Source organism: Podarcis bocagei, assembly GCF_964188305.1.
Source record: "Podarcis bocagei genome assembly, chromosome: 9".
Lineage (NCBI taxonomy): Eukaryota > Metazoa > Chordata > Lepidosauria > Squamata > Lacertidae > Podarcis > Podarcis bocagei.
Genome location: NC_138134.1, coordinates 8,322,704 through 8,345,779, shown reverse-complemented (window position 1 = coordinate 8,345,779; position 23,076 = coordinate 8,322,704).

Here is a 23,076-nt window from a genome sequence, read left to right as displayed (position 1 = left end):
CTAGCGTCCCTTATCTCGCTCCTGATCGCTTGCCGATCAGCGGCTTTGTTTCAACACCCACTTCCCTCTTTCAAAAAAAAAAAAAAAAAAAAAGCATGATCTGCTTTTTGCCCCTGGGCATTTTGGCTCCAGGGACCACACATTTGCTCCATAAGATGCACAGACATTTTCCCCTTACTTTTTAGGAAGAAAAAAAGTGTGTCTAATGGAGCGAAAAATATGGTAAGTTGCTGATTCTCATTGAAGAACCCAAGGGTTCTCCAGAATAGTTTTGAGATCTGCTCCTCCAGGAGATCAATCCTATAGTCAGATTCTGGCTCTGATGCTTCTCACCCTGGGTCCTGCTTTGCAGCAACAATTTGGGGTACTTTCACCCCATTGTGTCTATTTCTTTTTTTAAAAAAACCCGTTGAAAGATTATGAAATAATGTGCAATTTGTTTACGGCCAACACACACACAAACGCTTTTGTTTTGTAAAATTTTAAGGGTATACACACACACACACACACACACACACACACACACTTAATTTACGTAATTACGATTGCTAATATAAATTGTATAGCTAATAGGAGTCTTCTTTCGGAGTCCTGCACTGCTAGTCTGGTGCTACACATAAATTATTTTCATTGTTCAAACTGGGGAAGGGAACCTTTTCTGGCTGTAATTGGTTACAGTGGAGAAATACCACCCACTAGGCAAGATCCATTAAAAATATGTCCTGCAGGTGGTGGAATGGGACACACCGCCCCTGAAAAGGCATGATAGAGGCTTACGGTTATTAATGTTGTGAAGAGAAGACCTGGAGGCATTTTATCCTTTCAGAATAAAGGTCACAAAAATGAAAACAGACTGGAAGCAGGTCCAGGACTAGCCGAATCAACAGGACTACAGCACACAATTAACATGCAGAATTCAAGATGTAGTCACGCCCTGTGGAGCAGATGGCTTTATAAGGAAATTAGACAAATCCACGGGAGATAGACCTCTGAATGACTCTTAACTATGATAGCTAAGTGGAACTTCCATGGTCTGGAGCAATGTTCCACTAAGTACCAGGGGATTGTACCCACTCCATGCCTTGTTTTTAAGCTTTCAGAGGCACCAGACTAACTATGCTTGAAAAAAGAATTCTGTGCCAGGTGGGTATTTGGTTTGATCCAGCACAACAGTCCTTTTACATTCTTAACTTTATTCTATATAGTCTGTATATTTATTACGTAACAATTTTATGCATCAGCATCGCTCTTAAATGTGTACCATACTTTTCGCTCTATAAGATGCACCAGACCATAAGACGCACCTAGTTTTTGGAGGAGAAAAACAAGGAAAAAAATATTCTGAATCTCAGAAGCCAGAACAGCAAGAGGGATCACTGCGCAGTGAAAGCAGCAATCCCTCTTGCTGTTCTGGCTTCTGGGATAGTTGCGCAGCCTGCATTCGCGCCATAAGACGCACACACATTTCCCCTTACTTTTTAGGAGGGAAAAATGAGTCTTATAGAGCAAAAAATACGGTAATTGAAAACTAGCAGCTTAAGTTTCATTGTCACACAGACAGATATACTGGAAAGATGCATTATTAATGTTGGTCTTTTTTGACATCACATTGTTTATTTGAGTAGCAGGAGTGACTGCTGTCTCTGAATCTGCTGGCTTGTAAGTAATGTGTGTTTATGTTGAGGTTGGTAGGGGCGGGGGGAGAGAGAGAGAGATGCTCAGAATCTCCTGCAGATGTCTCAAGCAATCTTTGTTCCTGCACAACCTTAATGCCACATGACTCACCCACCCACAGAAACCCTGTCACAGCCTCACATTTTCAGCAAATAGAGTTTGACAGCAAGGAAAATTGGGGAGGGGAAAATAATGTCACCAGCAGAGTAAGGGATATCCACATGCTTAAAATATATCAATTAGAGTCAGGAGGATTAGGAAGACATTTAATGAGTGCCTTTTTTTTTTTTTTTTTTTTTTGTCTGTTCAGAAGAACTTAGAACCATCTTCTGGGATGTTGTGCTGCACAAGACCCTTTTGAAAGCAGCTGTGGAAACTCATGTTTATTGTACAGAGGCTAGTGCAAGAAACCTTCCTTGCACTAATAATTTAGAACTGGAATATCTCTCTCTCTCTCTCTCTCTCTCTCTCTCTCTCTCTCTCTCTCTCTCTCTCTGGCTGTGTACGCACTCCTGTCTATTCTGCATCTAGTTCATTCCCACGACTTGTTTAGGAAGCAGTGCACATACAATGTGAGTCACAATCCAGATCTATCTGGCTGTGCCTTGTGAAATATTGCATTTTGATGTGTTTTCCCCCAAACCAGCTTCAATCCAAATTGAGAAAAAGAACAACATAGCTGCTGTTTAAGCTGGTAGTGTGTATACTCTCTCTCTCTCTCTCGCTCTCTCTCTCTCTCTCTCTCTCTCTCTCTCACACACACACACACACACACACAGAGAGAGAGAGAGAGAGGGGGGGGGAGGGAGAGGGAGAGAGAGGCCCTTTCCTCTTACTTTCTGGGAGAAAAATGCAGAAGACACCTCTTGCTTCACTTATCTCATTTTTATTGCTTTGGATGAAAGCCAGGCAGTTTTCTTGCCAAGCTGTCCTGTCCACCAGTATAGAAATTCTCAAGCCAGCAAGAAAAAGAAAGATATTTAACATTGATGGTTAGACCTCAGAATCAGCCAACCCAACATCTCAGCATACTTAGTAAGGAAACCTGGAACATGGTCCAGGACTACCGGATACTGCAACATTTATGAAACAGCTTAGAAACCCAGATGGGACACCACTGGGAGCTCCAGAGAAGTAATTATTTTTCAACAACCCAAACCCTCCTTGTCATATTACTCACTGAAAGGTTTATCAAATGAAGCCACGATTTCAAAGCGGCTGCTTCTCTAGATTTCAATTATCTGCTGCAGTTCTCCCAAACGTATTCCCCTCATCTACCCACTACAAGTGGGCTTCTCTCTTTATACCAAAAGGCATGCCAACTCTGCCTTCCCTCTCTGTGCTCTGCTGTTTAAAGACATTTTCTCCCTGTGTATGGAAGTGAGAGCTGGACCATAAAGAAGGCAAATCACCGAAGAATTGATGCTTTTGAATTATGGTGCTGGAGGAGACTCTTGAGAGTCCCATGGACTGCAAGAAGACCAAACCGATCCATTCTGAAGGAAATCAGCCCTGAGTGCTCACTGGAAGGACAGATCCTGAAGCTGAGGCTCCAATACTTTGGCCACCTCGTGAGAAGAGAAGACTCCCTGGAAAAGACCCTGATGTTGGGAAAGATGGAGGGCACAAGGAGAAGGGGACGACAGAGGACGAGGTGGTTGGGCAGCGTTCTCGAAGCTACCAACATGAGTTTGACCAAACTGCGGGAGGCAGTGGAAGACAGGAGTGCCTGGCGTGCTCTGGTCCATGGGGTCACGAAAAGTCGGACACGACTAAATGACTAAACAACAACAACAGCTCACTTCCATGCATGAGCCTGGGCTGAGGAGGAAGCAGTAAGGAGGAAGAGAAATCCAATTCACATTTAAAGGTGAGCCTACTGAAATGGCACTTTGTGAAACAACAGATGACTTGAAACCCTGTCTTCAAAATTCAAACTTCCCTGAATTTCGTAGCGCAGTTCTCCAGCCAAGTAATGTGCAACAAAAATGCATATGATTAGGTGGATAGGAATGTGCATAATGAAAATAGCACTCTGTTTGGGGAAATTGCTTTGTAAAAAAGTGTTTATTAGGCAAAATTGCATACAAGAATATGTGTAGATTTTGAGAAATTAGCAATAAAATGATGATGAATTTTTGTAAGGACTTTTTTTTTTAATGCATACTGAAATGTGGAGAACCAGACCTCAGACTGGAAAAATGAGAAACTGAGATAAACTGAAATTGGCATGTTTATGCCAATTGCTAATGGTCAGGGAAGGTGAGCGAGGGTGGGGCTTCAGTCCTCCATCTGCAAGACCTTTTTGGTAGGAAAAGTTAAATCCCACCCCCTCCATATTTTTACCTCATGGGCAAGCAAGTGCTTAATAATCTGAGGCGGCAAGGATTCTTTTCTGTCAGTTATGCTATCAGTCACTTTCCTGGAGAAAGGAATTAATTATATGAGGTAAACTTTCTCCATAAAAGCCTCACAACGGGTAATGTATAGAACAGACGTCTTAATTCCTTTAAGTATTAAAGTATTAAATGTGTTTTAGACGTTTAATAAATTGATCCTCCCAGCAAAGTATATGTGGTGCTGTACTTTTATCCGTCAAAGAACCCTCTGATACATACATATATATTTCAGATGAGCACACATATATAAAAAAGAACAAAAAAGAAAAAAGAAAAGAAAAAGAAAAAATGAGAAAAAGAAGAAGAAGAAAAGTTGGAAGAATTTCTTCCAAATTTATTCTACAAATATCTCAATATTTGATTGACTTCCATCACTTACACTGCACTTCCTATATACATTTTAAGCAACATTGTAACTGTTATTCTGTATTTTTCCCATACAATCTCACACAAATATTCTAATCAATAAGTTTTCTAAATCGTTCATAAATCTATTCTAAACACAACCAATACTTTACATTTAATCTTTGTCTACATAAATAATCATTTAAACATTTCCATTGTTTCTGGATTATATTTTTTGGTTTTTGTCTTATCAAATCTGTCAGTTTTGCTAATTCCAAGTGTTTGCAAAATTTATTCAGCCATTCATCTTTGGTTGGAACGTAATTTCCTTTCCAATTATTGGCTATTAACATTATCGCTGCTGTTGTCGTGTACAAGAAAATATTATCTAATGTATGGGAAAATACAGGTACACAAAAGATTTATGCACCATTTAGTGAGAAAGGCTCTGTTTGAAGTTTGGGAGAGCGCAAAGGAGAAAATCATAGAAAAAACAGTCCACAGTTTTGTTCGACTTGGGAACATTACACTTGCAATGAAATGATGAGGAGCACTGCCTGGAATGAAAAAAACTGGGAAGGAAACTGACGTAGCTTTTGTTTCACTTCTCATTGCAAGTCTTGCCAGAGCTTTTTTCCCCTTCTTCTTTTTTTGAGCCTCAGCGCACTGGAACTGTGCTCTGGCACCTCTCAGATGAGCAGTACTTGAGCAGCCTCAGCAAAACTTCCCTGCACATCAGCTCTGCAAACCTCCCTGTCCCTCCTGTTTGCTCTGTGGACCAGCAGAGCTGAGGCACAGGAAAGAAGCCTCCCTGTGCCTCACCTGAACATGACTCCCTGTCCTTTGGCTCATGTGAGCTGTAGCAGTGGTGTTGGTTGAGCTTCCATAAGCTGCTCAGCTGAGGTGCAGAAAGCGCCCAGCACCCAGTTGTCAGGGACTGGACTGAAGGGGACGAGATTGAGGAGGAGGAATGGTGGAGATTGCTCCCCCTTCTCCTGAAGCTTCCAGAGATGAGGAAGGCAGTACAGTCATGCCTTGGAAGTTTAACGGAATCCGTTCCGGCTTCCGAGAGCAAGTGTGGTGTAGTGGTTAAGAGCGGCGGACTTGTAATCTGGTGAACTGGGTTCGCTTCCCCACTCCTCCACATGCAGCTGCTGGGTGACCAAGGGCTAGTCACACTTCTCTGAAGTCTCTCAGCCCCACTCACCTCACAGAGTGTTTGTTGTGGGGGAGGAAGGGAAAGGAGATTGTTAGCCACTTTGAGACTCCTTAGGGTAGTGATAAAGAGGAATATCAAATCCAAACTCTCCCTCCTTGTTATGTACCGAGTTGAATAGGATCCAAAATGCAGAAGTCTGATTGGTCCTAGAACAATAGGGTTCAGAATGCAGCAGTCTGATTGGTCCTAGAACAATAGGACCCAGAATTCAGCAGTCTGATTGGTCCACAGGAGCCACCCAATCCAGCTCCAGGTGAAAGTGAATCCGCAACCTGATTGGCCTACAGGAGAATCCCGGAATTAGCCAATCACATGGGGCCTATTGTGTAAATAATGTATATAAAGCAGACATCCTGGGGGAACTTCCATTCCTCCTCACCACTATGAGCTGAATAAAGAGCATGAAATACACTCTCGACTCCGAGTATATTTCACCACTCCTCCTCTTCCTCCTCCTCCTCCTCCTCCTCCTCCTCCTCCTCCTCCTCTTCTTCTTCTTCTTCTGGTTGGCTGCAAGAAGCTCCTGCAGGCAATACGAAGCCACAGAAGCCCCGTTGGACGTTCAGCTTCCAAAAATAGTTCGCAAACCGGAACACTCACTCTGTGGCATTTGGGAGCCAAAACGTTTGAGAACTAAGCTGTTCAAAGGAAGGAAAACAGAAGAGAAGGCAGAGACAGAGCAGCCTTAGGTGACACGTTATCACTGGAGAGTATTTTTTACCTCCCTTCCCCCAGAACTCGGCATTCATTGAGAGTGCAAGAGCAAAGGACTCAGAGATAATTAGCCCCAGGCAGCCACCATAAGGGGAACTGCTGTTGCTAGGAGGGGAGGAGCTCAGTTGGAGCTACGCCGTTAATGGGATACAGACTGCATTTCTTTCTCTCTCGCCGTGATGATTGAATAACCTCATTACAGTCGTACATTGGTTTTCGAATTTAATTCGTTCCATGAGTCCTTTCAACTCCCAGAACAGTTTGAAAACCAAGGCATGGCTTCTGATTGGCTGCAATAGCATCCTGCAGCCAATTGGAAGCCGTGCTGGATGCTCAGCTTCCAAAAATCATTTGGAAACCGAAACAATCACTTCCGGGTTTCTATCCTTCGGGAGCCAAAGCGTTTGAGTTCAAAGGCGTTCGGCTTCCGAGATTCCACTGTAGTAAGAACTCTTCTTTGTTTTTCTCTGCTTCTTGCCACCACCAGGGGAGATAATTCCCCGAAGCCTGACATCATCTGAGCAAGCTTCCATACCACCATAGAACCTCTACTTCTAGCTATCTATCATCTATCTATCTATATCTATCTATCTATCTATCTATCTATCTATCTATCTATCTATCTATCTATCTATCTATCATCTCTATCTATCTATCTATCTATCTATCTATCTATCTATCTATCATCTATCTATCTATCTATCTATCTATCTATCTATCATCTATCTATCATCTATCTATCATTATCTATCATCTATATCTATCATCTATCTCTATCTATCTATCTATCTATCTATCTATCTATCTATCTATCTATCATCTATCTATCTATCTATCTATCTATCTATATCTATCTATCTATCTATCTATCTATCTATCTATCTATCTATCTATCTATGTACTGAGTTTCACACTGGTTGGTGTTTCCCACTTAGTCTGAACCAGTGCTATTTTTCTAGAAAAAGATGTGCCAGAACTCACCATGAATGCTTCCCTTGGTCTCTTCTAATGGCAACCTGAGTAGTGCCGGAACTGAGTTCCAGCAAGTTCCAGTTGCAAAAAAGCTCTGATCTTAACTCTAGGCGTGGCACACACCCTATCGCCACATGTGGCAAAGCAGGAATCTCTTGCCATGGCCCACACCCTACCCAGGGGCGAATTTAGATTTGATGAGGCCCTAAGCTACTGAAGGTAATGGGGCCCTTTATATGTCCAGCTGTCCTTTGCCAACAACAGATTGTTGCTGTTTTTTTTGTGTTGAATATCTTAGATAAGGTGATTGATTTATTGCTCAGATTGGCGTCCGGCCCGCTTCGGCTGTGCACCCCCTCGGCCAGGCCCCGGACTTCAAAGGCCACATTCCGATGTTCTGGCAAAACGCAGAGATCAGCAGCGGCAAGAGAAAGCTCCAAAAAACTCCAGTGCTTGCTTCAGTGTGCTCAAATAAAGTCCACACAGGATCTTAGCAGCTAAAAGCAGTTTTATTTACAGCAAACTATCCATTGTCGTACAGCATCGTGAAAACACGTCCACTCTCCTCAAAAGCGAAAGTAGAGAGAACAAAGACTTGAGAGACTCGGAACTGACGTAGAGTCTCCCCCCTCCCAACAGTAGGCAGGGCATACACTCTGAGCTGTTTAACCCTGTAAGCTCAGGTTCTCTTCACACCCCCTCTCGTCCTGCGCTACTGTGGGGAAAGTATGTACAGAACTTACCCCCAACTCCAAACCACCACAAAACTCCCCATGACGCTGGAAGCTTAAAGGTTTGGTAAAGCCATCGGCCAAGTTATTGTGACTGGCACAATACTTCAGCCGTATCAAACCTGACTGAACACTTTGACACACATTTTGGAAACGTATGTCCAGATGCTTGGTTCTGGCCTTAAATTGCGCAGATTCAGCCAATTTCAAACAAGGTTGATTGTCTTCCCAAACCGTGATGGGCAAGCTACAATCCCCAAAGATCTCTTGCACCAAGCATCTATAGAACTCTAGTTCCCGGCACAAATCTGACAGTGCGCTGAATTCAGCCTCAGTAGAAGACAGCGCAATGAGACTTTGCTTCTGGGACTTCCACCCAATTAGTGACTTCCCAAACTTTACCACCAACCCAGACACAGACTTGCGGTCCTGCAAATTCGCCCAGTCACTGTCCGCATAGCATGTGAGCTTCGCCTCACCTTCAGCTGGCAGCTTAAGACAGAAGTCTTTGGTATGCTGCAGGTAGCGCAGTACCCGCTTGATACCGTGCCAAGCACTCACACTGGGCTTTGACGCTTCCCTACTTAGCAGGTTAGTAGCAAAGGCAATGTCTGGTCTGCTCCATTGGGATAGATACAACAGACTACCTAGAGCTGACTGAAAGAGAGTGGCATTCTCGAACTCTGCACTTTCTGCTTGCTGGCTCTCTTTCACGAAGTTCGTCTCCATGGGTGTCCGAACTCCTGCACAATCGGACATTCTGAACTTCTCAAGCAACTGCTCAATCTTGCCTTTTTGACTGAGCAAGAAGCTACCATCCTCAGTTCTCGCTATCTGGACGCCTAGGTAGATCTTTACTGCACCCAGGTTCTTGAGCTGAAACTGTTTCCCAAGCTCTTTGGCAAACTTCTGCACCTGTTTGTCTGCCTTTCCAATGTGGATGATGTCATCAACATAAAACAAAACCAGTTCCTGTGAGTCTCCTGATCCTCTAAGGAACAGGCAACTGTCAGCAAGACTCTTCCTGAAACCTAGCTTCTCCAAAGCTTCATTCAGGCACAAGTTCCAATTCCTGGCCGACTGCTTCAGGCCGTAAATTGACTTGTGAAGTTTCCACACAGTACCTTGCTCAATGCCCTCAAACCCTGGAGGAGGAAGCATGTACAGATCCTCCTGGAGGTCTGAGTTCAAGTAAGCAACATCCACATCAAAGTGATGCACCAGCAACCCTCTTTGTGCAGCGATGGCCAAGAGCAAACGTAGAGATTCACTCCTACAGGTGGGAGCATAAACTTCCGTATAATGCAACCCCCTGCGCTGCGTGAATCCTCTCGCCACTAATCTGGCCTTATACTGCGGTTCTCCTGTCGCTGTGGGCTTAAGACGGTAAACCCAGCGGCTACCCACGGTCTTTTTGCCCACCGGCAACTTCGTGAGGGAGAACACACCTAGCGACTCCATGGAGTTCATTTCCTTCTGCATCGCCTCATGCCATTTTCTGGCTTCTTCCTGAGGCAGTTTCTGAACATCCTCAAAACTCTCGGGTTCACACTGTGCCATTCCGACCCACACGCTAGTGACGGCAAACCTATCAGGAGGTTTCCCCTTGGTCGTCCGAGCTGATCGACGCAGCACTACTTCAGGAACCCCCTCTGACCCACTAGGGCCAGCCAGAACGTCCTTGGCATCAGAGAGCTCCCCCTCTGACTTACTGCGCCTTCTGGACTTCTCAGCCGAACCTGTGGGGGAAGATGGAGCACTGCGTTGCTCAATCTTCACAGCCTTGGGAGAAGTTCTCCCCTCTGCCTGCACTGGGTCTGGACTCTGAGCCACAGTAGCAGGTTCAACCTCTACCTCTTCTTCATCAGCAGAGTCAAGCAGACTCTCTGACAGGATGTCAGGGTTCCCATGTATCCTTGCCCAGCCACTCTGCTCACAGAATTCAGCACTGTTGCTGAGCAGAATCCTGGACTGATTCCCTGACGGATACGCAAACCTCCACCCCTTGGTCCCTGGCTCATACCCACAAAAAATCATCTTTTGGGACTTGGGTTCACCTTTCTTGCGTTTGGCTTTTGGTATCAAAACCCACGCTTCACAACCAAAAACGCGAAAATAGTGAACTTTGGGTTGCTTTCCATGCAGCAAAAAGTACGGGGTGTCACCTACCACTGAATTGAACGACCTGTTCAAAACAAAGTTGGCCGTTCGCCAAGCCTCTCCCCAAAAACGCTGTGGGAGCCCGGCATCAAACAAAAGAGCTGCGGACATCTCCCCTAGAGTCCTGTTCCGTCTTTCCGCAATCCCATTCTGTTGGGGACTGTGCGGAGAAGTTAACCTGTGTTGAATCCCCTTTTTGCGAAAGAAACTTTGCAGTGCAGACCCGGTGAACTCCCCACCGCGATCGCTCTGAAAGTTTTGCACACGTGTGGAAAACTGCAGTTCCACAGCCGCAATCCAGTCTTTGATTAGCGGTGCAGCTTCACTTTTGTGTCCGATCGTGAAGGTCCAGGAGTTGCGCGTATGGTCATCAATCAGAACCAGCGCATATTTGGCTCCTCCCATACTGGTCACAGACATCGGCCCACACAAATCTGCATGAATTAACTGAAAAGCCCTAGTGGTCACCCTCTCAGACCTTGGGTATGTGCACGTTTTCACCTTTGCGGACTTGCACGCTCTGCAATCTAGAAACTTAGCACATGATTTCATTTTGCACCCTTGCGTATACTCTGGGATCTTTTTCACTGACCCCCAGGACACGTGTGCCATGCGTCTGTGCCAGAGGTGAGCACACGCATCATGAACTGGAACGTTGGCACACTGTGCTTGAGCCTCCTCCGTGTCACCTGGACCTGCAAAAGAAGCATTCAATACAAACAACCTGTCTTTACATTCAACACTGACTAGGTGCTGTCCATTCTTAGAAATAGAGCACTTATTGTCTTCAAAACACACTCTGTAGTTCTCAGCAAGAAGTGCACTGACAGACAGCAACGCGCAAGACAGTCCTGGAACAACATAAGCCTGGATTGAGTCCTGTAAGAAAGAACAAAACAGTGAGCCAGTTTGTGTGAGTGGGTGTCTAGTCCCATCTGCTAGACAGACAGTCTTCCCAGAAGTTACAGAGGTGCAGTTCTCCAGAAATCCTGCAGATGGCACGAGATGATGGGAAGCTCCACTGTCTACGACAAAAGTCAGCACAGCATCCTGTTGACAACTCTTGACTGTAGCCATAGATGCAGCCAAATGTTTATGTTCAGTGTCTCTGCCAGCTGCCTTTGGCTTGCCTTTCCCACGCTTTGAAGAAGAGCCCTTTATCTGGTTGCTACGGGAGACGGCCTTCGGCTGTTCCTGTGCCTCCACTGGACATTCTCTCACCAGATGGGAGGGGGAGCCACAGCGATAACAGCGGCGACGCGTAGCAAAAGCTCTCACAGTCTCCCCTCCGGCCCTTCCTGCATTCCCTGCACCCCCACTCCTGGGAGCACAGCCTGGGCCTGGAGTTTTCCCCCCAGCTCTCTGTCTGCGTGATTCTTCATCGCAGAGACGGCCCGCGACGTAATCCAGATTTAATTGGTCAGCCGGCATCGCTTCCAAGGTCAGACACAACGTCTCATAGCTCCTGTCCAATGAGCTCAAAAGAATGTACACTTTGAGCTCCTCAGAGAGAGGGACCTGTAACTGCCGGAGCCTGTTGAACGCTGCCAGCATTTGGGTTATATGCTCCTGCATTGACCCCCCCGGCTGAAGCTTCAACTCAAAAAGGCTCCTAGTAGTATGGATTTTGGCCCCAGCCGTCGTTCTCTGGTGGACACGCTCCAAAGCGTCCCAGACGGCTTTTGCAGTGGTCAAACCATCAACATGAGGGAGCTGGGATGAGTCCAGGGCAAGGATTAAAAGCCCATAAGTCCTCTGGTCCCTTCTCTGTGCTGTAGCTGCCTGTACTCTGGCTGCTTCATCAGCACCAGCAGCTGCTGGGGTGGGTTCACGTTGAACACAGCTCCATAGGCCTTTCCCTGTGAGCCACGCCCGTGCTCTTCTTGACCAGTCCTCCCAATTTTGCTGATTTAACCTTTCAAAGGGGACGTTGAAACTCTCCTGGAGTTCTGCCATCTCCTCCCCCGGTCCCCCCTTGGGGCTTTGGAGTACTCACGCGTACCAACCGGCTCCGAGGATAGGCCTGCGGCGTCCCTTTGCAGCACACAGCTTGCAGTCAGCCTCCCTGCGTTCTCCCAGGCAGAGCCTCAACGCAGGACGTTTTCCTCCGGCAGCAAAAACAGCAGCTTCTCAACACACAGCACTTCAAAGCTTTCTCTAATTGCAGTAACTGACGTCCATAACCTCTTAGATAAGGTGATTGATTTATTGCTCAGATTGGCGTCCGGCCCGCTTCGGCTGTGCACCCCCTCGGCCAGGCCCCGGACTTCAAAGGCCACATTCCGATGTTCTGGCAAAACGCAGAGATCAGCAGCGGCAAGAGAAAGCTCCAAAAAACTCCAGTGCTTGCTTCAGTGTGCTCAAATAAAGTCCACACAGGATCTTAGCAGCTAAAAGCAGTTTTATTTACAGCAAACTATCCATTGTCGTACAGCATCGTGAAAACACGTCCACTCTCCTCAAAAGCGAAAGTAGAGAGAACAAAGACTTGAGAGACTCGGAACTGACGTAGAGTCTCCCCCCTCCCAACAGTAGGCAGGGCGTACACTCTGAGCTGTTTAACCCTGTAAGCTCAGGTTCTCTTCACAGAATATATGGTAATTTATGGACCTAATAGGTATCTAAGGCCATTTGCGCATGTTGCCATGCTACCAGTCCATGAAGAATGTAGGCATCCTATATGTAGAAATGAGCAAACCAGTGATATTTTAGGGAGCAGGCTAGCAGGAGGGGCCCATGACCTACATCATAGAAGCCTACACAACACAAAACACTGTTGCTGTAGGTAAAGGTAAAGGGACCCTTGACCATTAGGTCCAGTCATGGCTGACTCTGGGGTTGCGGTGCTCATCTCGCTTTATTGGCCGAGGGAGCCGGCGCACAGCTTCCGGGTCATGTGGCCAGCATGACTAAGTCGCTTCTGGCGAACCACAGCGGCGCACGTAAATGCCGTTTACCTTCCCGCCGGAGCGGTACCTATTTATCTACTTGCACTTTGATGTGCTTTCGAACTGCTAGGTTGGCAGGAGTAGGGACCGAGCAACGGGAGCTCACCCCGTCGCGGGGATTTGAACCGCCGACCTTTTGATCAGCAAGCCCTAGGCTCAGTGGTTTAGACCACAGCGCCACTTGTGTCCCTGTTGCTGTGTGTAGGTTTTGTTTTATTTGTTTTTTATCTTATATTTTGGTAATGTACATCCAGTGTTGTTTTTTTCCTTTTCCCCAAGAGAGTGGAGCCCTAAGCTATAGCTTGTTTAGCTTATACGTAAATCCGGCACTGGCCCTACCACTTCCGATGCTGGCAGAACGACCCCCCACTCACTGAACTGTGCATCTTTTCCACCCCATGTGCCAGAACACCTCCTTCTCGCTGGTGAGAGGGGGGCATTCCTCTGGTGTCAGAACCGGCGGGGTGGGGAGGGTGCCCTCTCTTGTGCTTCCGCTGCCTGAGGCGGGTGCTCTGCCTCACCTCATCAGAGGGCCGGCTCTGCTTAACTAAATACAGTGGTACCTCTGGTTAAGAACTAAATTTGTTCTGGAGGTCCGTTCTTAACCTGAAACTGTTCTTAGCCTGAAGCACCACTTTAGCTAATGGGGCCTCCCACTGCCGCCATGCCGCCGCCGCACAATTTCTGTGCTCATCCTGAAGCAAAGTTCTTAACCCAAGGTACTATTTCTGGGTTAGCGAAGTCTGTAACCTGAAGCGTCTGTAACCTGAAGCATCTGTAACCCGAGGTACCACAGTAGTGGCCTTTCAAGGTGCTGCCACTAGAACACACAGTCTCCCTCATTCCACGTTTCATCATAGCGGTGAGGGATTCTTCTATAGTTTTTATCATGTTAAAAAAAATGAACATCAGGGAAAAGTGGTAAAGGCCTACATTTGAACATTTTCACATAGTTGCCTCCACACCTATTTAGTTTTTCAATTATTATTTTTTTAGACGTTTATAGTAATTTATAGCACTGAGCATTAATCTTTAGGGCATCTTGAAACATTCTGGAACATTGGATTTCACTGGTTTATATAACAAAATATTAATAAATGGTATTCGTGCCTTATAGAAAGTATCTAATTATTGTCTGGGAGTTTCTGGATATGTATGTTGTTAATTAATTTTGATATTTGTGGCATATTCCCATACTTCATTTAGCCATTCTTTTACAACTGGAAGATTTGCCTATAATATCTTGCAAAAACAATTCTAGTGGCATTTCTTGCAAATGCTGCTGAGGCTCCAATTCGGATTTGATTCTGAATAGACATATATAGAACCAGGCTGTAACTAATGTAGGATTTAAATACTCCTTGATGTATTTAATAATAATAATACCTTTATTGTCATTGTACAACGAGCCTCCCCCCCAAAAAAACACTCAATCTCTTATCGAACAACACACCACCTCACAGTCAATTTCGCTATGTTATATTCCATTCAACAGCCTAACAGCCCACGGATAGAAGCTATTTTTTAGCCTGTTGGTATGGCTGATTATATTTCTATATCTCCTGCCCGAGGGTAGAAGATTAAAGAGGCGATGGCCGGGATGTGAGTCATTCCTGAGAATTTTTCTCGCTCTCCTAAGGCAACGATCCCTTGAGATGTCATCTAGCGGACTCAAGGGACAGCCCGTGATATCATGTGCTATATTCACCACCCTCTGTAGAGACTTTCTGTCCTTGGCTGTCAGGTCAGCATACCACACTGTGATACAATATGAAAGGACACTTTCTATTGCGGACTGGTAAAAGGAGTTCATTACTTGTTGTTTAACATTGTTCTTTTGCAAAACCGTGAGGAAATGGGGTCTCTGTTGGGCCTTTTGCAAAAGAACAATGTTAAACCTGAGTTATGTTGATTTTCCAAGTGAGGTTCTCACTAAGGTAAGCTCCCAGTAATTTATATCCCCACCACCAGTACTGCTGAACAGCATCTTTTATTTTCCTTTACAGTGTTTATGTGACTTAGATCTTTTGTGTCTCCAGCTTTTAGACTTGTTTCGAAAATAAAAATACCAGTACGTTTGCCAAAATGCCAGTTCTTGAGAGAGCCACAGTGCAGTTTCCTTCTCCATAACCAATGCTTCAATGCTATATGTGCACACTAGTAGATTCCATTAGCTGCTGTTCGACAGAACAAATGTTTGAAAAGGGAGAAGAGAAGACATCTTAGGGTTTAGATACATTTGCTGAGCAGTAAATGGAAGTGCAAGCAATACAGTTTTCTCAATCTTTCAGAAAATAAGCCTGGTTTTCAAAGGCAGCGATATTTCAGTTTTGCACTGCGATGCATGTGTGATGCATCTAATTAAAATGACCTGCATGGAATAATATAAATGAAGAAGACAATCAATTATGTTTCAATTAAACCTCATATTAGCACTCTGAAATAAATAGCCAGCTAATCCTTATTTACAAAGAAGAAAGATAGAAACACATCTGTAATTCAAAACAGATGAAATTCTGTTTAGAACAGAACCCTTTCAACTATCTCAGGAGAATTTGTGCATTTCTAAATAAAAAGAAGAATGTCTACAATTAAGCCCAGATACTTTTAAAAGTTGAACTTTTTGGGTATTTTGAATCACCCAAATATGTTTTTAAACACACACACACTTTCCGCTTACAGTACTATATTGGCAAGTGCATTTGTGATTTAAATTATTATTTTTTTATAGCTGGGAAAGTATTTTAGCAATAAAATAAAAAGGGGCTCAGGAAATGTCACCCACGCACAGCATGTGTCCCAAGCTGCAAATGGCCTTACTCACAGCAGCTATGTCAAGCACCTTTGTGCAGATGGAACCAGTAGGACATACAGTACACATGTACTCCCAATGGTGTGGAAAGTTAACTGCAATTTGATTTGTAGCTTAAAATGGTAGATGAATAATTGGGCAGGTCTAGGAGCCTCCTGGGGATGTGGATGGTGCTGTGGTCTAAACCACTGAGTCTCTTGGGCTTGCTGATCAGAAGGTCGGTGGTTCAAATCCTGGTTGCTCGGTCCCAGCTCCTGCCAACCTAGCAGTTCAAAAGCACGCCCAAAAGTGCAAGTAGATAAATAGGCCCCACTCCGGTGGGAAGGTAAACGGTGTTTCCATGCGCTGCTCTGGTTTTGGTGTTCCGTTGCTCCAGAAGTGGCTTAGTCATGCTGGCCACATGACCTGGAAAAACTATCTGTGGACAAACGTCGGCTCCCTCGGCCAGTAAAGTGAGATGAGCGCCGCAACCCCAGAGTCTTCTGCGACTGGACTTAACTGTCAGGGGTCCTTTACCTTTACCTTTTAGGAGCCTCCTATCAGGAAGCAGCCCTGGTTCCATGATCCTGGTCAAAAATGTCCCCCCACTTCTTTAATATATTTTTTAAAATAAGGTGATCCTGTTTGATGATTGCCTATGTCACATTTAATTTGCCCTCTACTCCCTTCAGTCCTAAAGAAGCCCACACTGGTCCCATTGGTCACAAATGTCTCTTTTCTGGCAAAGATGTTGAGGGATGTAGTGGCACAACTGCAGTGATTCTTGGGGGATACTGATTACCTTAGAGGACTAATTTCAGACCCAAATTGGCCTTGGTCCCCTTGATGGGTGGCTTTTCTTGGGAGAAGGATATCAGATTCTGCTCTGGCTACCTCTTTATTCTTGAATTGTATATTTTCAAGACCCACCCTATTCTCTGTGTTTGCATTTTTATTTTTGGTAATTTTAAGCTTTTAAACTGTTTCTAACATTGTATTCTAAATTGTTGCAACCCACCCTAGGACTTTTCGGCGAAGGTTCATAAAAACAAAAGCAGTAGGTCAATACAAATTAAAACTCCTTTTAAAAAAAGGAGCAGAAATTCTGGTGAATCAAAACTGCTAATAATGGTAACAATCACCATCATCATTTTTTATTTGTATGCCGCCTTTCCACAGTTAAAAAGACAATGCTCAAGGTGACTTACAAGATTTACATAATTACAAAAGTTATAAACAATAAATGAACCACATCAAAAAAAAATACACAACCAAATGGGAAACAATTTCCACATAATCAAAATCTAAAACTAAGAATGCAGCATTATTATCACAGTTTAAAATGACATAGATAAAAAATAGCAGCAATTTAAACAAAAAACAAAACAAAATGGACCCCTCTCTGCCCAGCAGCAGCAGTGGCAGCAGTCCTTTATAGGGGCCTGATGGGCACCACCTAGGCCAGGTGGTGAGTGGCAGGACTGGGGCCCTGAGGCGCTGAGCAGGGGATTCCTCCTGGGAAACAAAGGAATTTATGGTGCATCACTATTGTTCTTGAGTATGGTTGTTTGCTACATGTCAACTGGGACACGGGTGGCACTGTGGGTTAAACCACAGAGCCTAGGACTTGCTGATCAGAAGGTCGGCAGTTTGAATCCCCGCGACAGGGTGAGCTCCCGTTGCTCAGTCCCTGCTCCTGCCAACCTAGCAGTTCGAAAGCACATCAAAGTGCAAGTAGATAAATAGGTACCGCTCCGGCGGGAAGGTAAACGGCATTTCCATGCGCTGCTCTGGTTTCTCCAGAAGCGGCTTAGTCATGCTGGCCACATGACCCGGAAGCTGTATGCCGGCTCCCTCGGCCAATAAAGCGAGATGAGCGCCGCAACCCCAGAGTCGTCCGCGACTGGACCTGATGGTCAGGGGTCCCTTTACCTTTACCTTTACATGTCAACTACTACTCCTGGGAGGTTAAATTTGTTTTTTATATATATTATTTTTATTTAATTTTCTATTTTACAATTTCAGATAAACATTTTACATACGTAAGATATCAATGACTTCCCTGCTCTTGGCATGGTTCATTTTGCATATGTTATATCTCTGCATATTTTACAAAAACTATACCAATCCATTATTACATCTATCAAAACTTATTTACACTGCTGAATTTATCTTAATGCTGCCAGCATTTTCAGCTGTACACAATTATTTCCCATATATTCAATCAACGCTTTCCAGTCTTATTTTAATGTATGTTCTTCTTGTTCTCTTATTCTGTATGTTAAGTCGGCAAGTTGTGCATATTCTGTCAATTTAAGTTGTGAATCTTCTTTGGTTGGGACCTTGCTCACGGGCAGCAGTTGCATACAAAAATAACCTTTTCTGACACCTTAAATTTGGGAGAGGGGAAACCTCAACAGACCTCTCAGGATGGTTTCCATCATGGCTGGTGCTATGAGATTTGTTCAGAGTGGGCATCACAATAAAACACATTAGGGTATTAGTGCTGGTGTTAGGAGGTGGGGGATGTTCCCATAAATAAATATGCTTTTCTGAACCCTCATCTAGAAAGTTCATGAATACCAAGGTGGTTCTGAACAGAGCTGAGAGGAGTTGGAAATTTTGCACTCAGATATAAGAATGCAAATTCTTGCTAGCTAGTGTGTGAAGGGGTTAAGACCATAGAGCTGTATTTCAGCTAGGCAGATTCAGACCATAGAAATGTAATTTGTAAGAAAGGCTCTGTGTGATGACATTTCCTCTTCTCTCCTGAGGGGAAGTAGCAAGGAAGTATGTCTTTTCCTTCTCTCGCTCTCTCTTTTTTCAACCAGCCATGGGAGCAGATGTCTGTCTACTTGCAGATTGTCTTGCCAGAGTGGTGCATGCTCTGGTTATCTCCCGCTTGGACTACTGCAATGCGTTCTATGTGAGGCTACCTTTGAAGGTACCCAGGAAACTACCATTAATCCAGAATGCGGCAGCTAGACTGGTGACTGGGAATGGCTGCTGAGACCATGTAACACTGGACCTGAAAGACCTACATTGGCTCCCAGTACATTTCTGAGCACAGTTCCTTCCCCCCCTGTTCCCGCCTTCTTTTGTTTTTTGTTTTACACTATTTTTATTAAAAAAATTTAATAACAGAAAATAAAAATAAAACATCACAACTCCCCAATGTGGGATTTCCATAATCCCCTGACTTTCCTCCACTTCCCTTCTTGGTTCTTTCATTTTACAGTTGTAAGTGCACGTCCTTAATATCTTTAATTCACAATAATTTCAAATTTTATACATTGTTTTATACAGTGTTTTTCGAAATCCTGCTGGTGTATAATATTGTACACAATGCTTTGAGAAATATGCTATAAAACTTCAAGTTCATTAATCATTCCAGCATAGTCAGTTAGTTTGTTTTGCCAGTCTTCTTTGTCTTCTTACCCTTGCTGTTGGCCTGGATTTTTTTGATTTTTTTTTTGATAAGTAACTATAATGGTTGGGAGTTACTCGTGCATAATCCTGCTCCGTTTGAGCATTAGATTGCCTGGTTAAACCCTCCGGACTGCACAGCCCATCTCAGCGTGGCTGCCCTTAGTCACTCGTAGAATCTGACTGTGGGCGTTTCTTAAAGCGTTGCCAACATAAGAGTTGTTTGACGCCCAATCGTCGTCGCCTCTCACTGCGCGGGAGTCTCCTGCGCAGGGTGGGCGTGGGCAGCGGGGTGCTTGGGCTCTCCTCGCTAACTTCCAACGAAGAGTCCTGGAGCCCCTGCACCTCCCTGTCCCGTTGCTCTCCTGGATCCCTGGTGTTACACTCATTCTCTTCCCCTTCTTCCCAGCTGAGTCTCCCTCTAGCGCTTGGACCTTCCCCTGCAGAATCAGAGACCCTCTCCTTCTCCCGTGCCTCTGATGTCAGTTCCCTGACAGTAACTGCTGTAGAAGGCTGGCACAGAAGCTTCACTCCACAGGGTTGCAATGTTGCCTAACTGACCGGTTTTCTTGCTGTTGTTTGCTCCCCCAGAGACCGGAGCTTGCCGAACTGCCATTGCCAGTCACAGGACCCCTTGAGACCCCAGACTCCTTTCTGGGGCTTTCTTGGGGGTGCGTGTCACTCTCACACTTCCCCCAACCCTCTGCAGAGCCAATCTGACAGCTCTCAGCTGGAGCTTTCAGATCCCTGTCCGCCCGCCTTCTTGCGGCTACCGGGAAGTGTTTCCAAGCAGAATTCAAAGTGTTGGTGCTGATCTTTAAAGCCCTAAATGGCCTCGGCCCAGTATACCTAAAGGAGCGTCTCCACCCCCATCATTCTGCCCAAACACTGAGGTCCAGCTCTGAGGGCCTTCTGGCGGTTCCCTCACTGTGAGAAGTGAGGTTACAAGGAATCAGGCAGAGGGTCTTCTTGGTAGTGGTGCCGGCTCTGTGGAACGCCCTCCCATCAGATGTCAAGGAAATAAACAACTATCTGACCTTTAGAAGACATCTGAAGGAAGCCCTGTTTAGGGAAGTTTTTAATGACTGATGTTTTATCTTATTTTTAATATGTTGTTGGAAGCTACCCAGAAGTGGCTGGGGAAACCCAGCCAGATGTTCGTGGTATAAATAATAAATAAACTATTAAACTATTATTATTATTATTATTATTATTATTATTATTATTATTATTATTATTATCCCAGCATCAGGCAAATGCCTGAAGCTCTTTTTGTTGTAAATGCAAGTATTTTGCCTGCACTCATTTTGCTGCTAAGGATAAATGCATTACTGTGAGTAGCCTATATGTTTTAAACTTACTTTTCAGTCTGTAGCCTGTTTCATACCTAATTCCTATGCTTTCAATTAAAATGCTTAAGAAACTGCTGAATGGGCTTTCTCCCATGGGAGACTGCAAAAACCCTGTATTTTGAAAAAGCCTTGCAGCTGCGTTTTCTATTTGTCTCAACACACACGTGGGTCTGTAGAGGGATAAAATATAGTTGATAAATTCCCTCACCCACCTAATAAAACCCACCAGATTTCTGGTGTTAGGCTGAAAGACCAGGCCAGGTATACCTTGAGACAAGGTGTGTTCCAACAGTGTGTTGGCGTGTGATGTTCTCTCAAGGGTGTGTTGGATTTCTCTGCTTTACGCCAGGTTTTTCTCCTGTCTCAACAACAGAGGAAAATAAAAATAAAATATTTCAGAAGGGGAGCTGAGAGGATAAGCCCATTAATGATGGATGATTGTGCAGTACTGATGATTCTGGTGAAGTGTATCCTTGAAAGAAATCAATAGTTCTGTGTACCAGGCAGCTTGGCAAGGGGTTGTAAGTGTTCTGAGTCATCAAGAGGGTCTCTAAACCTAGTTTCGCTCTGGTACTGGGCAACAGCTTCAGACTCCCTGTTGGAATCTGGAAAGTGTGAAACAGTAAAAAGAAAAGAAAAGTAAAGAAAGCCTATAGATGTGCTCCTTAGCTTCTATATTGAGATTCTAACAGCGGTGGGCATGATTTTCCTCTGCAATGTGAGCCTGACGGCTCAGTTTGCATGATAGGCAGGCAGACCAGCAAGCTGAATTTGCTTCAGCTAACACACACACACACACACACACACACACACACACACACACACACACATTGTGAGGCTGCCCTTCTGCTTGATCTGGAAGCTACAGTTAGTGCAGAATGCTGCAGCGTGATTGCTGACAGGAGTGAGGCCCTGTCAGCATAGAACACCTGTGCTCAGAGACTATAAAGTGGTACCTTGGGTTAAGTACTTAATTCGTTCCGGAGGTCCGTTCTTAACCTGAAACTGTTCTTAACCTGAGACACCACTTTAGCTAATGGGGCCTCCCGCTGCTGCCGCGCCGCCAGAACATGATTTCTGTTCTCATCGTGAAGCAAAGTTCTTAACCCGAGGTACTGTTTCTGGGTTAGCAGAGTCTGTAACCTGAAGCGTATGTAACCTGAAGCGTATGCAACCTGAAGGGTATGTAACCCGAAGTACCACTGTACTGGTTTCCGATTTGCTACCAGGCCAAATTCAAGGTGTTGCTATTAGTATATAAAGCCATTAAGAACTTGGGACCAGTTTACACCTGAGATTGCCTTACATAACATGTGCTACCTCGACCTCTTCGATTGGCAGAAATGGCACTGCTACAGATGCCACATAATAGACGTTCTACATTGGTAAGATGTACACTTTGGAACTTCCTGCTTGTTGAGATCAAGCAGGCACCTTCACTGTAAACCTTCTGAGCGCATTTTTTTCTTGATTTCCTTGTTTTATCTTTTTGTAAACTGCTTTGTGTGTGTGTTTTTAATACACATTCAAGCAGCGTATAAATTTCATGAGGTAAATAAAATAAAATAAAACTGCTCTGGGATTTGAGGCGATGAGATCAGTGAGGCGCCCATCACAGCTAGTGTACAACACCAGGTACAACACAGCGCTGACAAAGAAAGGCTGGTTGTTTTGCAGAAGACCTCTAAATATCTATAATGTGGACATACCGACCTTCTTAATTTGAGAGATCTGCCCAAGACTCAGATTTAGGTCATAGTCCTACTCTCATTTGGAGACGCGGGTGGCGCTGTAGTCTAAACCACAGAGCTTAGGGCTTACCGATCAGAAGGTTGGCGGTTCGAATCCCCGCGACTTGGTGAGCTCCCATTGCTTGGTCCCAGCTCCTACTAACCTAGCAGTTTGAAAGCACGTCAAAGTGCAAAGTACCTTCTGGCAGGAAGGTAAACGGCGTTTCCGTGCACTGCTCTGGTTCGCCAAAAGAGGCTTAGTTATGCCGGAAGCACATGACCCGGAAGCTGTACGCCGGCTCCTTCGGCCAATAAAAAGATGAGCGCCACAACCCCAGAGTCGGCCACGACTGGACCTAATGGTCAGGGGGTCCTTTACCTTTACCTGCTCTCATTTACTGTATACTTACTGCATTTCTAGTGCTGAGCTTTTAATATTTTTAATATACCATGTCATCCAAAATGCATATGTATCCTGTGCTTTGCAATGAAATACTACTGTTTGATGTGCTGTTTCTTCATGTTGACTGGAGTCCTTAAACCAGGGGTGACCAACCTTTTTCAACCTTTGAGGAATTTTTGTCTGGCTTTTTGGCTAGTCAGAATTTGTGATCA